This window comes from Hoplias malabaricus, chromosome 10 (assembly GCF_029633855.1).
Source record: "Hoplias malabaricus isolate fHopMal1 chromosome 10, fHopMal1.hap1, whole genome shotgun sequence".
Classification (NCBI taxonomy): domain Eukaryota; kingdom Metazoa; phylum Chordata; class Actinopteri; order Characiformes; family Erythrinidae; genus Hoplias; species Hoplias malabaricus.
The window spans coordinates 15,124,548-15,142,443 of NC_089809.1; the positions used below are offsets into that span (position 1 = coordinate 15,124,548).

Here is a 17,896-nt window from a genome sequence, read left to right on the forward strand (position 1 = left end):
AATTTGCCAGTCATCATCCAAAAACTTGCCATACATCTCCTAGAACCTTAGAGACTACAGTGTGCATTCCCCTATGGAAATGTAGCTGTGGTCTCTTTCTTTTATCAGATTAATGGCCTTTGGTTAAAACTTTGTTTAGTTTTATGGTTACTCTGAAAGTGTCAATACATCCCTAGGCTGTACTCTAAGACAGTGGTTCTCAAACATTTTAGAGCAAGTACCACCTATTTTCAAACCAAAACCTCAAAGTACCACCTATAAATATCTTGCTTGAATATTTACAGTGTGCATGCATTAAACAAAATTATACTAAAATAATTACTAAAATGAATGAGAATACAAATAAATTACTAGGCCTAAACTGAAATTATTCATTAATGATATCATAGACAATTTTGGGGAAATAAGCCTTTTAAGAGAAATAAAAACGACGAAGAGAGGTCATAATTAAGTAATATATGCTTTACTAGGCTATATGTGAAAACAACGTGGCACTTGGAGCAGATACTCCCAGCGGCTCCCAGCTCTTGTATTAGTAGGAGTAGGAGGACTCTAATGATGCGAAAATCAGCCATGTTGGTATATTTCAGTTAGGTTTAATTGCAGATTTAATTTCAGTTAAATTGCTCATGTCTGTCTCTAACCTTTGCATACATTCAGTAAGAAACTGAAACTGGGCTTTATTTACATGGATTTCGCAAAATACTGGGAGATTGCAATCACTCCCTGGAACAAAAGAAGCAGAAGAATGCTGCTCAGCCCTTCCCTATTTATTTGTAACCCATATTGATATTTTTTTTAAACACAAACAGATTTTATTAAAGCTTAATTATGAAAACTATGAAACATTATGTAGTTTTCACATGAACATTTACAGATTTTTGTTTCATTTTCAGATTTTTAGTTATTAATGATTTTTTTAATTAAGTAGTAATTTTTCGTGGTCATCTGGTGTACCACCATTTGTTGCTTCACATACCACCAGTTGTACGCATACCAAAGTTTGAGAAACACTGTCCTAATGTGATAAGTCTGCACCTTCCTTTATGTTTTTGGAGATGTGTTATTTTTAATGTTTGTAAATTGAAGTATTTGAAAGTGCAGTTAAAGGTTTTACCTATTATAGTAGAGAAAATTATATAAAATATAAAATTCAAATTCTAAATGCTATTTTGAAACATTAGACTGTAAACAGATAAATATAATATGTATAGAAGGAGCATCCATCAAAAGCTCACTCCTAGCAAGCAAAAATGTTTGCAACTCAATATCAGGAAACACCCTGTTCTATGCAATTTTAGACATGGGTCTGATTTCCTGTCACACCTCACAAAGGTGCCTGTGTTAGTCATGTGACCAGGCTCCTTTTTATGTCTTGTAATTAAAAGAAACATTATGTAGGATTTGGTGTTTGTGTTCTTGTGCTCCCCCTACAGTTGCAAAGTGTAATTCACTTTTACAGCACTGTCTTGAAGGCCCCCCCCCTTCCAAAAGTTACATAGTGCAGTTTCTGTAGTGCTGAGCTCATGGTTCATGTCATTTATTCTTCTTGTTTATTTGTAATGTTTGTTCAATGTTATCTTACCCTAGTGTATGCTTACACATCTTCCCACACCTCACAACGTCCCACACCACATGATGTTCAACACTATGTGCCAAAATTCATGAGAGAATTGTCAGTTGGAAATAGCCAACATAATTGCAAAGAAATTATGCCTTACATCAGCACTCTTAAAAATGAGAGTTCTACAATGGTTCTTTAGTAAAGAAAACAGTTCTATATAGAACCCTCAACATTTGAATAACCTGCTGCATGATTACTGGGTTCTTTGTATCGTGAAAGGGTTTTCCAGATTAATGAATAGATGGTTCTATAATGTCCTTTTAGAAAAGGGTTCTAAATGTCAGCAAAAAGGTTTTTTTATTGTTAAGATGGCAAGCTTTTAACTATAGAAGAATGTTTTATAGACCGATAGAATCAATGCAATGAATTTTTATTCTTGCAAAAGGTCTTCGGGTGTTTGGTGTTCTACATAAACCCATTTTTTTCACTAAAGAATCCTTGTAGAACCATCATTTTTAAGTGTACTATACATAATACTGAAAAAGGAAATCTAAAGAAATCTGAATCTCTGCTGGGCAAGGCTGGAAACCACTTTTAAATATGAATGACCTTTCAGTCCTCAGGTACAATGAAGATATTTGAGCCCTCAAATATTGCCAAATGGCCTAGATACTTTGTTGTTGTCACTTAACACGGTCTGTTCTGCATAAACATTTCCACCTGAAGCTCTATTACATAAGAGAAAAACCATGTATCATTTTGTGCAGAAACATTGCTGAGTTCATTGGGCTCAGGCTCATCTCAAATGGTCAGAAATATAGTGGAGCCATGTGCTCTTGTCAGATGAGTCCATATTTCAGCTTGTTTTTGGGAAAAATTGGAAATCACATTCTATGTGCCAAAGATGAAAGGGACCCTTCTCTGTGTTATCATTGAATGATGAGATTTTAAGTTGTTGCCGAGCCACAATTCATCACACAAACCAGTTGCCTGCATGCCAACTTCTGCCCTGTCATCAGTGAGAGGCCCCACTGACAGCTTGCACCTGGTGTTGGACAGCAGCTTTGGCCATGTCAACAGAGGGGGCAGGGAACCAACCATTCACAGCTGGGGCTAGTTGATGAACATGCCGGAACCACAGTCCCTGTGCCTTCATAAGTGGCCGTCCTGGTCATGGACTCGTTCCCTTCAGTGTCTCTTGCTGGTCAGCTGGAATCTGCAGCATTTGTTTTACCCCCACAGCTCTTAGGAACCTTCAGACGTTTGCACACAGACACAGACACACACAGCCTCTCCCACTGCACTCTCAGACCTCATTCAACCTCTTACATTTTTCGATTTCAAGGACAATAAACACCCTTCCTCAGAGAACTGTTCACCATGTTCCCATCTCTCTGCGCATTGTGCATCTTGTTCACAATGGTGAAAATACTAACATTTTTCATGGTATGGAGGTGCAACACTTTGCATATGCCTGTAGGCATTATAGATGGGAAAGAATATATTTTGATTTTATACAGACATATGCTACAATTAATGTGACATCTTTTCCTGAGGCATCCATGGTTATTTAACAAATCAGATGGGTCTAGGCTAGTCTTTTTATTGTTTAAATGTTAATAGTGTCAAGCAAATGCTTTGCTCAATTTGCTGTCAATGGGCACTGTCTCTCATAAAAATCAACTAGCTATTTAGGAGATGCATGGAAGGAACTATGAATTGCCAAACGGTATTCAGATAAACAACAGCAATCACCATGCTGAATTAATGAGCAATCAGCACCTGCTGTGGTGAACGGATTCTTCATTGTGATTCATCATATTTTCCTGTTGTGAATATGTCATCTGTTTTATGGGGACAAGGATGACATTAATTTCTGTCATTGTAGCACTATTTAGTTGTTGTATTCTAGAAATTCGGATCTTTGAATGACCAGCTCCTCTTGTAATATAAAAGTGGGGAAATCCCTTTGGCCTTCATATGAACATCCTGTTGTTGCAAGGGTTCAGTCACTTTAAAGTGCCTCACCATTTTGCAAAATGATTAAACGTATTGCCACATAAAGAGGGTGTGTAAGATATTTGCATCTGGTGCCAGATTAGTGCCAAAAAATCTCTACTGACAAAGTAAGCTGCCCACAAGAGATCTGATAGCAGAGTTATGCCCTGTCTGACAGGCCTCTAGCTATGGAGTCTGTCATTGTTTGGCTGAAGTGAGTAAATTTATTTCAGATGCTGGTTTGTTTCTTTTTTTTTGCTGTTTTTGTTGTTGTACATGGGTGGCATGACAGCATTTTGTCACTGTCAAATGGCCCAAGGGTTGTGGATTTGAACCCTCAATTGTGTCACTGTCTGTGAGGAGGTCTCCCCATCTCTGTGTGGATCTGTGGATCTCTTCTGGGTACCACTTTTCCTTCCACTGTCCAAAAACACACATTGGTAAATCGACTTGCTATTTAAAAGTGTCTATGCACTATGTTGTTTGAGAGATGCCAGAGAAGAACTGCTTTTGGTTCCATCAGACTGCTTTGGTTCTCAACTTTAAGATCGAGCAATGGACATACACGGACCAAAAAGTGCTTTATCTTTGGCATTGCTCCAAGAACCCTTTAGCATCTTTATTTTTAAGAGTGTGGGTTTGAGTCTGTGAGTGAATGAGTTACACCCTGTGATGAATTGGTGCCCTGTCCAGAGTGTGTTCCTATCTTGTGCTCAAGGATTCCATGTTTGCCCCTGATCCACCACGACCCAAAACTGGATGAGCAGTTACAGATGGTGAATGAATATCATTATTTTAATTGCTATTGAATTTGTAAGGACTTCTAATCAAACGAAACAGAAATGCAGATCTATTTCTCCTACCAAAGTTCAGCAAAGAAGATACATGGCCAGTAATGCTAATCAATTTTAGTGGTGTGGCTTGACCAAATACATTTTTTTAGAAGAAGAAACACCTTTATTGATCCCTTAGGGAAATTGCCTCCCTGATTTAAGCCCTCTGTGGTGGTGAACACACAATCTAATATTAGTGAGCAATTATTCACACACACTTGGGGCAGTGAACACACACACACACAATTGGAGCAGGGGACTGCCAACCACCAGTGCCCAGGGAGCTGTTTGTTGGTTAGGTGCCTTTCTCAATGCCACTTCAGCCAAGGGTGAGTTTTTGTAGTCCTCATACAGAGGATGTATCAGATATAAAACTGATAAGAACAGATACTACACTTGATCTTTGCCAAAAGGCAGAAGTGATTTTTCCACATGATCTCAATCCCAATATTACAGATCATTTAGTAACAAGCCCCCCCCCCAAATTTGGGGACATGTCTGCCATTAGGTATAATGGCTGGATGTATGATTTTACCATTAGCTTTTACAATGGCAATGAAGGTAGTAATTAGGGCCTCTAAGTGGGTTGTAGGCAGGGAAAAGTTGCATGCGGTTCCCCCCAATTAGAGGTTACATGGATGACATGAGGATGCTAACAACTACTGATCTGCTAACTATGGCCAGTTTATTTCATAGAGTTAACGGTTCCATTTGAGGATGCAGTAGATGAAGCATTTGAAAGGAAGAAGCTGAAGTACACAGACTTGGTGACTGAGATGAGGGTACACAGGTGGCAGGCACAAGTAAGAGCGGTGGAGATAGGTGTTAGAGGATTTGTAGCCAAATTGGCCACATCCCTGCTTGTGCAGATTATCATCAGGGGCCGGAAATTAAGGGCAGCTGTGAGGCAGTTATCAGAAAGAGCTGAAAGGTCTAGTCAGTGGTTGTGGAGAGCACAGAGTTATTGGGAAAATGTACTGTAGAGGTGCTTTTGGGATTATTGGTGATGTAGCATGTAAAGTTCAAATGGAACTGGTGGCGCTAAGCATGCATCAACAGTGCCAGTGGGGTTAAGTACAGCCTTAGTCACCAGGGAGGCCAATGTGGATTTATGGTTGTTGTTGGTAAAGTGTAAGGTACGACTGTAAAGATGGCTTGGAGAGGGGGTGGGGCTTAATTCAGCAAAACACCAATGAGAGGAGGTACCTGCCTGATGACCCCTGTGAAGAGCTAGTGATACAGTGAGTGGTTTGTGTACTCATGGAGCCCAAACGTAGTTGTTAAGGATAGCAGTTTGCTGATCGGATCATAAATGGCTACAGCAACCTTAGTATTGAGGTGTAGGATTCAACAGGAATTTTGTGGCTGCATTTAGGAAGAGTGTGTGGTGGGCCCTGTGTGAAGTTCTAATGGACTGGCATAGGATATTTTACATTTTATCTTGTGTATGATTATAATTACTGCAACATCCACATTATAAATTACAATTGTGGTGAAATCTAATGTGTTCAAAGAAAATACAAACCTCTGCATTTTTAAAGATTTTAAAGGACATATCAACTTTAAATTTTCTTATAACATTGTTTGTTTTTTGGACTACAAATGATTGTAATTTATTTTTTTAAATAAATGCCAATTTTCCAATAACACTTTATGCTGTATAATTCATTGTGCCCTGATGACTGTATATTAACTCAGTCAAGAAGCAATTTGCAGAACTGAAATTCATTTTAAACCTGCAGTGATCTGTTTTCAATCATACAGCAAAGAACATTAAATTTACCCACAGCACCAACTGCAGTACTATTTTTTTAAACTCTTTTACAGTTTTTAAAGTTTAAAATGCCTAATTAATTCAAATAGTAAAATACCACCTGTCAAAGATTGCTTTAAAAGAGTACAATGTAGGTGTAGCCCGGTTAAAAAACTAACAGTTAATTTTATATATTTTATTTTAAAATTGTGTATATGTTCTGATACATGTTCCAGTGAATTCAATGTGTTTTGTTTATCTGGTTATGTACCTTTCTACTAGTTTTAGTCTCTTTCTCTTTGGTGAGCCAATACTATTCAAGGGTCGGAGGTCTAGGAGCCTATTAGCTTGGAGGGGGGCGGGAGAGAGAAGGGAGAGTTAAGAAAAAAGGAAAAAACAAGGGAGTTGAGGGGGAACACGAGGGAATGACGGAGAAGGTCAACGAGTATGAGTGAACAACATGCAGTAATGTTTATTATTCTCAAGCGGGCATGTGATTGATTGTACGCGAGTACATTCCGCTATATGGTTGTCGGACTGAGAACCAGTGTAGGATGTTAACACACTGTTAATGTATTGTTCAAGTCGAGTGCTAGCAGACTAGCTCAGGCTGCTAATTTTTCCCCTCGTGTTCCGCTCATAATTATAGTAGGCTAATTCAGGCTGCTATTTTAGGTGCTCTATAGTAGGCTAGCTCAGGCGCCTATCGTTAGCGGGAACACTGCTAACAGAGACTTTAAGCCCGGCTAGATCAGTCGGACTTTATTTCTCTGCTGAATGCATGAACGCAGCCGTCTAGTTCCATTGGCTGATTGAACTTTCTAGTTAGTGACCTGCAGGGTTTCATCTCTACCGGCGGTATTGGATGGCGGATGCCCAACACCCGGTGTATGTGACTGCATGACAAAAGACTCAACCCTACGACCGAGAGAGAGGGAAAAGAAAATTAAAGGGATACAGTGCAGAGGTAACCTTCATTTATTTCTGGCTCTTCGGAGTGAAGGGGCCAATTTTTGTTTTACCCGGCCACTACGCACTCGAGCAACGGTATTAGGCCTGTAACAAAGGTGGGTTAGAGAACTGTTGAGTGAGACAGTTAACTGCTGTTCTTAGGGAGCTAGGGGTCTGAGAGTGTGAGTGTGGGCCCTGTTTTTATTTTTCATTATTTTTGGATAAGTCAATACATTCCAAACAGTTGATATACATCATATTGTTGTTTGTATTTCTTTCTGTGTGCTTTAATGTGAATTTTCCTGGTGTCCAGGTTGTGTATGTTGTTTTGCTATGCAGTTCACTTGAGGGTAATGGTCAATTCAATTAGATACTTTTAAAATATCTATAGTTAATAACATATACCCAACCATATAATATAGAAGAACAAGGGCCCCAGCTATATTTAATTCATTAAATAGCAGTACCTTCTCAGAGTACCTTGTTGGGGTGCTACATAAGAATGTTTTTTGTCTCCTGTGAATTGCAGTGTAATTCACATTTACAGTATTGTGGTGAAATCAAGTCTCTCACAAAGCTCTCTCTCCCTCTCACTCACCCAGTGATGTTTAAGTCGCGAACGGCTTTCAGGACTTCAGCTGATGTTGAGCCAGGAGAATGTGTGTAATTGAATAAATAATGTCGAATAAAACTCATATATCACTCATAATACACACTGGACCATAAAGTATAACTTTGGTGGTATTCTAGCTGTTAAAACCACAGCAACCAATAGAAAAGCACTTATTACCAGAGTCAATGTGTAATGCTTAAAAGTGAGCTAATCTGGCTAAAGCTAGCAGGCACAACCCTTGTTCATCACTAACTCTCAAAAACCTGATTATAACACTGTCCTAAACAAAACTTTGGTTCCACCGACACAAAGTGTAAATCTAGTAATTCAATCCACACAGCAAAGGAGAAAAGCACTTATTATCAGAATCGATGTCTAGCACAAAATTATTAGCTTATCTGGCTAATATTAGTAGCTGCAAATCCTGGCTCACTGCTCAGTAACATTCAAAAAAATGATTATAACACTTTTGTCAACAAAACACCGCGACACATGAAAAAAAAGCAACAAATACTTACTACTCCAACTTGTGTCCTCATGTCTGTTTCAGCTCTCTCTACTGTGCAGATTCAGTCCAGTACTAACTCTTTATCAGCCACTCTCACTTTTTTTCTCTCTCTTTCTTTCGCCTTGCTCTCTCTGCCATATAATGCCTGTACCGGGAATACCAAGCTGGATTCTTCTTGTATCTAGGAGATTTGTGCCATAAAGCATTACGCATTTCTTCTGAGAGACCTCCACGCCATGATTTAGAAGTTGCTTAATCCAGTAAAAAAGCAGAGGACACAGCACAGAAGAGACAGAGGCTCTTTTCTCCCTATTATAGCGCTGTGGAACACCATAGTCATTTAGAAGCTGTAAAATTAAGGTTGTACTTTTGTAGTATTTTTAGTATTTTTAAATCTCAAATGTTCTACCATGAGCCTTTTTGTGTATTGTCAATTTAGAACACTTGGATCAATAGGGCTATGGTTTGCCTTGTAAATGTTTAAACCCAAAAACAAAATAAAAAACCCAAAATAAAAAGAAATAAACACTTGAAATATCAGTCTGTGTGTAATGAAAGAGTATAATATACAAGTTTCACTTTTTGAATGGAATTACTGTAATAAATCAACTTTTTCATGATATTCTAATTTTATGACCAGCACCTGTATTGCTGTAGTCAGGCATACTGAGGTCAGATATTTAGAACAAACAATGAGGTTATGTTTAATGTACCAAATAAAGTCTTAATAGTGTGATTTTAGCCTGTCAAAATAAGTAGCTAAAATGCATTTTCACATGAATGGAAACATCTTGGAATGATCACTGGAACTTGGTAACACTCATTGTCCATTTTATCAGCTCCATTGACCACACAGAAGCACTTTGTACAGACTTTTGCTGCAGACTGGTCCACATGTTTCCTGTGTCTCATTTCTTATCCCTATTTCTATGGAATCAGATTTGTGTCAAAAAGAATTGGGAGCTTCTCATAGATATGGGACTTGTTGCATTGCAGCAGCGGCCATCCTCCATTCCTCTTTGTTCCCTGGGTTTTGCTCAGAGACACAGCCTTAACAGGCAACAATTCTGAGGAAAAAAGGGGCCTTCTCCATTGCAGGATCTGCTTTCTTGGGCAAGCCATGGGTATGTCTCCCTAGGCAGCAGGCTGGGTCCTGAAGCTGCTGTTCCACCACTTTCAGGGTTCAGATGTCTGATGTCTCTTTCATGCTCTGGGCTTGGCGTCGAGCGTTGCTGAATTTAAATTATAACTTTCTAATTTTGCCAATTGAAATATAGATAAAAGTTCTGCTGGAATTTCTATTGTCTTGAGCTCTTAGCTGAACTTGCTAACTGGAAGCAGATTCACCCCTGGGTGAATCTCAATTTCTGCTTCATTCTATTTTTGCCTTTCACTCCTTTATCGCCCACCTCGTTTCTTCTTTCTCTACATATTTCTCTGTTCTGGGTTTTCTGAGTACATATTCTCCCATTCTTGCTACACTTCAAAACTGTATTTCATTTCATGAACTAAACATAAGTTAATTTCATGAACTGACTTGACTGACTGCAAAGAAATTGCAAAGACTGCATAAAAACCGCTAAGACTGCCTTTCTTCTTGACTTTCAAAACTCTCAAGACTTCATGACTAACTGAAATGTTTCAGCACCAATGGTTTAAAAGAGCACCTCTGGACCCACACCTTGAAGGCCTGGTTGGTCCTCAGGGATTGAGGAAGGCAAACCCTTTCCCTTCTAATACTAATTTGAGGTCCTTTTAGCAGATAACAGGTAGAAATGAGAGGCAATTAGCAAAACAACACATAAAAAGGTGTGGTTATGCATGTGGAGACCACCTACCATTTCTCTGTTCTCATCCTTTCTGGCAGTGTCCAGAGCATGGAAGACATACCAGGTGACAGGCCCGTACTACAGGAGATGTGTAGGGGGCCATAGGAGGGCAATAATCCAGCAGCAAGACTGCTACCTCCTCCTGTGTGCAAGGAGGAACAGGAGAAGCAGTACCAAAGCCCTGCAAAATGACCTCCAATATGCCACTAATACTCACGTTCCTTCACAAACTGTCAGAAACACTCCATGAGGGTCCCGACGTCCACAAGTGGGGCTTGTGTTTACAGCCCAACACTGTGCAGGGTGATTGGCATTTGCCAGAGAACACCAAGATTGGCAGATTCGGCATTGGTGCCCTTTGCTCTTCACAGATGAGAGCAGGTTCACACTGAGCACATGTGACTGAAATGACAGAGTCTGGAGACACCGTGGAGAACGTTCTGCTGCTTGCAACATCCTCAAGCATGACCGGTTCAGCAATGGATCAGTAATGAGCAATAAAGTATCCTTTTTCTCTTAGATTTGAGTGCAGCATTTGACACTGTTAATCACAGCATATTCATCTCCAGGTTCTCAGCTCAAATATACCTCCGGGTCTGAGACACTGGTTGCATGCCAACTTTTTGAAAAATTAGGTGTAGTTCTGGACTCTTCACTTTCCTTCAAACCTCATATTAAAGCCCTAAGCTAAACATCCTTTTTCCATCTACATAATATTGCTTGCCTTTTTCCCCTGCTTTCTGTTAAGGATGCTGAAATTCGGGTCCATGCACTCATCTCCTCCCATTTAGACTACTGTAATTCTCTCTTCATTGGCCTTCGTTCTAAGACCATACACTCTCTTCTGTATGTTCAGAATTCTGCTGCTAGAGTTTATCTCTTATTCAAAAAATCAGCTCATGATACCCTTGTCCTTCATCAGCACCACTAGCTACCCGTCTCGCTCTATATTCAGTTTAAAGTTCTCCTGCTTACATACAAAGCTCTGCAGTCTCACACCAGCAGGTAGTGTCGCAGTCACACAGCTCCAGGGACCTAGAGGTTGTGGGTTCGATTCCCGCTCCAGGTGACTGTTTGTGAGGAATTCGTGTGCTCTTCCAGTGACCTCATGGGTTTCCTCCGGTTTCCTCCCACAGTCCAAAAACACATTGGTAGGTAGATTGGCAACTCAAAATTGTCTGAATGTGTGAGTGTGTGTGTTGCCCTGTGAAGGACTGACACTCCCTCCAGGGTGTATTCCCGCCTTGCGCCCAATGATTCCAGGTAGGCTCTGGACCCACCGTGACCCTGAACTGGATAAGTGGTTACAGATAATGAATGAATGGTGGTAGATCATTCAGTGTTATGGCACCCAAGCTCTGGAATTCTTTACGACAATGTCTTTGTTTCTGCTCTTCATTTTCTGCCTTTAAAGACCTACCTCTTCTCTCAGTACTTCTGCACTCTGCAGGTATGTGTCTTCCCTTTTCCTTTTTTTTTCGTTGTTTTTCTTCTCCTCTGTGTAAAGCGACCTTGGGTATTAGAAAGGCATTATATATATGTAATATATTATTATTATTATTATTATTATTATTATTATTATTAATGGTGTGGGGAGGTATTTCTTTGGAGTGTCGCACAGCCCTCCATGTGCTAGCCAGAGGTATCCTGACTGCCATTAGGTACCGGGATGTGATCCTGAACCCATTGTGAGACCATATGCTCATGCAGTGGGCCCTGGGTTCCTTCTGATGCATGACAATGCTAGGCCTCATATGGCTGAAGTGTGTCAGCTGTTCCTGCATGACGAATTCATGACACATCTGGGACATCATGTCTCGTTCCATCCTCCAGTGCCACGTTGCACTAAAGACTGTCCAGGACATCCCTCAGGAGAACATTTTCCGCTTCATCAGATTCAGATTCGGCCTCGTTTTAACTTGTCGTGAACGAATTTCCACTGAAGCTGGGTCAGCCTGTAATTTGATTTTCCACTTTTATTTTGAGTATGATTCCAAATCTAGACCTCCATGGGATAATTTTGGTTTGCATTGATCATTTTTATGTTATTTTGTTCTCAATGCACACTATGTAATGAATAAAGATTTTTCAACTGGAATATTTCATTCATTGTGATCTAGGATGTGTTATTTTAGTGTTCCCTTTATTTGAGCAGTGTATATGTCCAGGAATAATCTGCCAAAATTAACTGTCAGACATGTTTTCTTGCTACAGTGATGCTGCAATAGGCTCTATTGCAAGATTCCTCAGATTAAAGATAATGCACACTCTTCGAATGATGCTTCTTAAAGATGAGAGAAACATTTTAAAATTTGTGGAATTTTTTGGGTATAAGCTATGTAAATTTTTTGCTGTTGTTGTTTTTGCTGGTGTTAGCTAATGAATACACAATGTGGACATTTAAAGTTACTGTTAGGATGTGTAATATACTTACTGTTTGCAGCCACAAAACTGTTTTATAAAGTATAATAAATGATTTCAGGAAGGAAAATAAATAGGTACACCATCATAGTGTCCAATGGTGACTGCTCTTTATTGATGTTAGCAGAGAACAACCCACAAATAATTCCAGAGCCAAGAATTAGATAAGAATCTAAAGAACAACGGCAAAGGATATAAGCATAATGCTCAGAACTGAAATCAGTCTTGGCAAGGCTCTGCAAAGAGCAAGAGAAAACACAGGCTCCATCTTACATATGGTTTGATCCTTGGAGTAGCACAGTCCTTTGAAATCTCCTTCGAGATCCTCTGAGAGTCTTAAATGGTCAAATGAAGAGAATAAAGCAGCATTATGATGTCACAGCAAAGGCTCTGCCTCTCATGGCTGCAATTAAAAAAAATCTCAATTTAAAACATGTTTAAGCATGAAATTTTGTAACATTAAATTCATAAATGCATTAGGTATGTAGAACCAGTTAGGCCCAAGGGGAGAACAATTCATTCACGGATTATGTGTAACCGGTTCAGGGTCACTGTGTGTTCAGAGGCTACCCAGAATCACTGGGCGCAAGGCAGGAACACACCCAGGATAGGATACCAGGCCACCAATGGGCATCAAACACTCACACTTTCATAGCTACTGACACTTTTGAATAGCCATTTCACCTACCAAAGTATGTTATGGAATTTGGGAGGAAATTTGAGCAACTGGAAGCAACCCACACAGGCACAGGGAGAACACACAACTCCTCACAGCATTCATCCAGAGCAAAGCTTACACCCACAACCCCAGGACCCTACAGAAGTGTGTAACATTATTTTATTAAAAAAATAAATGTAAAGATCTGAATATAAATGGTAGGAAGAGATTGTGATGAGCCCTATGTGAAGCTTTAATGGATCAGCATAGGATATTTTACTTCTTATCCTGTGTATGGTTATAAATACTGTATATCTGGATAGCCCAAAACGTAGAGTGGTATGTGTGAAACAAGACTTAGTGTAAAACTGTAAAATTATCCACTTTTAATTCTTGCCCTCCATCACAGTAATATTTCCTCAGAAATATTACTGTGCTAAATATGTCTGTGCTAAAGTAGAAACTGGGCGGCACGGTGGCGCAGCAGGTAGTGTCCCAGTCACACAGCTCCAGGGACCTGGAGGTTGTGGGTTCGATTCCCACTCCGGGTGACTGTCTGTGAGGAGTTGGTGTGTTCACCCTGTGTCCGCGTGGGTTTCCTCCGGGTGCTCCAGTTTCCTCCCACAGTCCAAAAACACATGTTGGTAGGTGGATTGGCGATTCAAAAGTGTCCGTAGGTGTGAGTGAATATGTGAGTGTGTGTGTGGCCCTGTGAAGGACTGGTGCCCCCTCCAGGGTGTATTCCCGCCTTGCGCCCAATGATTCCAGGTAGGCTCTGGACCCACCTCGACCCTGAATTGGATAAGCAGTTACAGATAATGAATGAATGAATAAAGTAGAAACTGTCACTCCTGGCAAACTTGACTTCAGCCTATTTGTAAAAGGAATAACTATACAATATATTATGTCCTACTTTAATGTGCTAACACAAAAAATTATTTGTGTACACAGCTTTAAAATCATCATAGAAAAGCTTAAACAAAATTGGAAACTCTGGAACAACTGCAATGAGCTTAAAGTTCAGAAGTTTTGGCTGGATGTGTAAAAGCCTCCCAGCACGTGCTTGCAAAGAAGTGGAACTCTTTGTTAATGACATAAATGTATTGTGCATTAGTGACGCTAAAGCTCAGTGTCTTTTTTTTTCTGAGGTTCTGACATGCTGAAAACAACATTAGAGGATCTCTAGTGGTTCTTAGTGGAATTTGGAATTTCTGTTGGTCTGTAATCAAAGTCTAATGTTTCTAGTGGTTTCTCTTGTATAAATTATATTGATTCTATTTTAGTTTTACGATGGTATTTTTCTAGAAACCTGATTGTGTTGCTGGATTTGTTCATGACTTTAAACAGAGAGCAAGGAAAGCCACAGACAACATGGTTCATATCAGTTTATTTATTTATTGTATTCAACTTGCTGATATTTAATATAAAGGCTTCCTTATTCTGTTATATTACATTAAAATATACCTATTGATTAGATATATTACATTAGCACTTTTTCAGGCTTTGTTGTGTTTATTTTGGTTTCTTCAAAAAACCCAGCATGCAAAATATTACATCAAAAAGCCCAAAGAGTGATAAGTAATAATAGGCCACATATAATTTAATGCAGTACTTGACATTTTGTCATACCATCATATGCCATAATCAGCCATAATATTGTTCCTTGTTTCAACACAGTGTCCAAATTATCTGCTCCACTGGCCATATAAGAATATAGTTTTATAATTACATTCTTTTTCTCTGTCTATTGCTTTCCTTTGAACTTTCACTTCATATATTTCTGTCAGCTTTCTAAAATAAAAACTTTTTTAAAGTATATTTTTGCTGGAAGGCCTACCGGGCCAGCCTAGAAGTGGCATTTTCGCTTACTGACTGACTGACTGACTCCTAAAGTTGAAATGCACATGCGTGAGTAGGAACTGTTAGTTCAGTCATATTTCACAGAGAGAATTCAAGATGTTGCTACTACACCGTCTGTTTAGTTCAGCCATATTTCACATTCCAGTTCATGAACTAAATTTGGAACCGTTTGGCACGTTTCTGTTCGTGAACCAGAAAATGTAATTCCCAGCTGGAAACTTCAGTATGAATTGTGGCTGAATAATAGGAAAAAAGTCAGGAACACTGTCCATTTGTGAGTGTTTCTGGGGCTGTGTTTGGCATCTCACCGTGCTGACCCAAGCCTCGGCTCACCATTGGTTTTTGATTTGGGGAAATCAACATGCTGTACCGTCTCTGCATGTATACCCCTGACATTTAACTAAACAGTGACTAACATCTTTTAAAATCTTCTTGTGTTCTATGATGCTATACTCAGGCCAAATAAAACCAACAAATATACTTATCCTTGGTCGGAAAATATTAAGAACATCTCACAAAATTCACTAATGCTGTCTCTTTGCTGTTATAAAACATTTAATCCTCAATGGAAATATTTAAATAATTTATAAGTATTCATGTGATATGTATGCAAATACAAAGTTAAATGCTGTGCCTCATCTCTCTGTATAATTACTTTTTCAACTTCACAGACTTCACACATTTACTGTTTAGGTCTCTTATGCTGACATCAGAGAAGCACCACTTCCCATCTGTCAGCAACAACGTAATATTCCAAGGACTAGAAATCAGTAGTTTATTGAGAAAGTATCCCCTGTGCCCTCAAAATGAGCTAATGAGTGAATAGACATTGCTTCCCTTTCATAAGATTGAAGATTTAGAGTAGAGAATAATTGCTGAGTTAACCACAGTAGTAATAAGTAGCAAATGGGTATTCACCAACTGCCCACCAGTGATACATGTGTAATTTTATTTCAGAGAAAACAAGCCCTGGGATATCTAAACACTGCACTAACGTAGATATTAAATGATGATAGTGTGAACATAATGGCCTAAAACACTTTATTGGTTTATTGACTTTGTACTGCAAAAAATGTGCAGAAGTCTATGTGCATAGATATGAATCATCTGATTTTTGCTTTATCTCTGTTGTATGTTGATGAGTACCCTCACTGCTTATTTCTTGTCTACAACATTTCTATATAATAAATGTCAGAACTTTTACTTGGCTATGCCAAAACAATTATTCTTCTTTAATCATTCTTTGGTAGAATGAATTGTGTGCGTACGTCATTGTCTTGCTCTATTCGACTGTAATAATGCGGGTGTGTAGGTGTAAGGGATGGAGGTATATGCAGGAGGCTTTATTACAATAACTTAAAGGAAACTAGACAGAGGGACACTAAACACAAGGGTTAAACTATAAGCATGGCTAAACACCAAACATTAAACAAAGCTAAACACTAAACAAAGCTAAACACTAAACATGGCTAAATATTAAACAAGGCTTAACACTAAACATGAAATCAAAACATTAAACAAGGCTAAACATAAAACAAGGACTAAAAAGAAATAAGGGGCTAAACACAGAGCAAGGCTAAGGAACAGCGACATCACTCAGAGAAGGCAAACATACATACAATGACCCACAAACAGGAAACACTGACAAGGACTATGTAAAGACAACACCAACAAGAAACACCTGTGTACTAATTAAGACACATGACACTAGAAACACAAGGGAAAGGTATCACATGACCAGGGAACAATCAGGAAGAAGACACAAGACAGAAGGAAACAGTCACATGACAAGGGGAGCACAAACAAGGAACAGAACACAAAACAGCACGTTACATTGACATTCAATGGGCCATTAATTATGGCAAACTATTTCAGCAGTGATGCTGAAAAACCCAACAAACATCTGGTTTGTCCATGTGATTTTTACCAAATTGCAGACAAGCAGACTATTTTCTTTTTAAACAGCATGTAAAAATTATAAATAGATCCCTATAGTTTTAATACACCAGTGTTTCCACGCATACGTGTCATCCCACTAGCTAAACCACCTGACTCTATTTTCATTTTCTGCTAGTGTGAGTCACCCTGCGAAGGACTGGTGCCCCTCCAGGATGTGTTCCCACCTTGTGCCCAGTAATTCCGGGTAGACTCCGGACCCACTGTGACCCTGAACTGGATAAGTGGTTACAGATAATGAATGAAGTAATGGATTTATCTGCTAAACCTAGAAATTATTATTATTATTTTTTGCAACTTACACATAATACTTGATCATTTCCTTCAGTAATTACATGACCTGACATAATATATTTTTCTGGTTCTTTGAGATTCTTTATATTTAAGGCTTATGTGGCAATATGACAAGTTGTGAATTTTGCAGAAATATATCACTATCACTGTTCTTGTTATTATTCTACACTCAAATTTAGAATTTATGAGCTAGATTCTTAACATGTTGCAGGATTAAAGATGGTATACAAGAAATTATGTCTAAACATCAGACACTTTCTAGGACACTTCTAGGAGGCTGAAGTGTAGCAAATCATCTTGTGATTCATGTTAAGTCTGCCACCACTTATTTGCCACAGATGCTATATCACCAAGAACCTGAACACACTTGGAGGAAAACAATGCTAAGCTCTGGCAAATTCATCCAACTGATGCCTGTGCCAACAAAGCAATGTGCTACTTATGATGTGGGGACAAAGCAAAAGATTTTTGTCATAGACCTCATGCTGTACCACAATCGTTGTGAGATATTTAGCCAAACATGTTTTGACTGTCCTCTTATTTAATCAAGACAGAAGCACACAAAGTACATATTAAAACTTACTGAGTTGTCTTGTATACTGTATACACCTTCATACTAGCCAACAAAGCAACCACTTGGAATAGTGTAGCAATTGCA

At 39.0% G+C, this 17,896-nt stretch overlaps 1 protein-coding gene and 1 pseudogene across 1 annotated transcript in view; one reads left to right on the forward strand and one right to left on the reverse strand.

Moving 5' to 3' along the window:
• Positions 1 to 4,719: 4,719 nt before the first annotated feature.
• LOC136709125 (U2 spliceosomal RNA) lies at positions 4,720 to 4,819 on the reverse strand (annotated as a pseudogene).
• A 2,278-nt stretch (positions 4,820 to 7,097) lies between these two features.
• Positions 7,098 to 17,896, forward strand: part of wdr37 (WD repeat domain 37) — a 114,731-nt gene continuing 103,932 nt past the window's right edge. The window contains exon 1 of the mRNA XM_066682648.1: positions 7,098 to 7,115. The gene's annotated coding sequence lies outside the window, so the exon portion shown is untranslated. The remainder of the gene's footprint in view (positions 7,116 to 17,896) is intronic.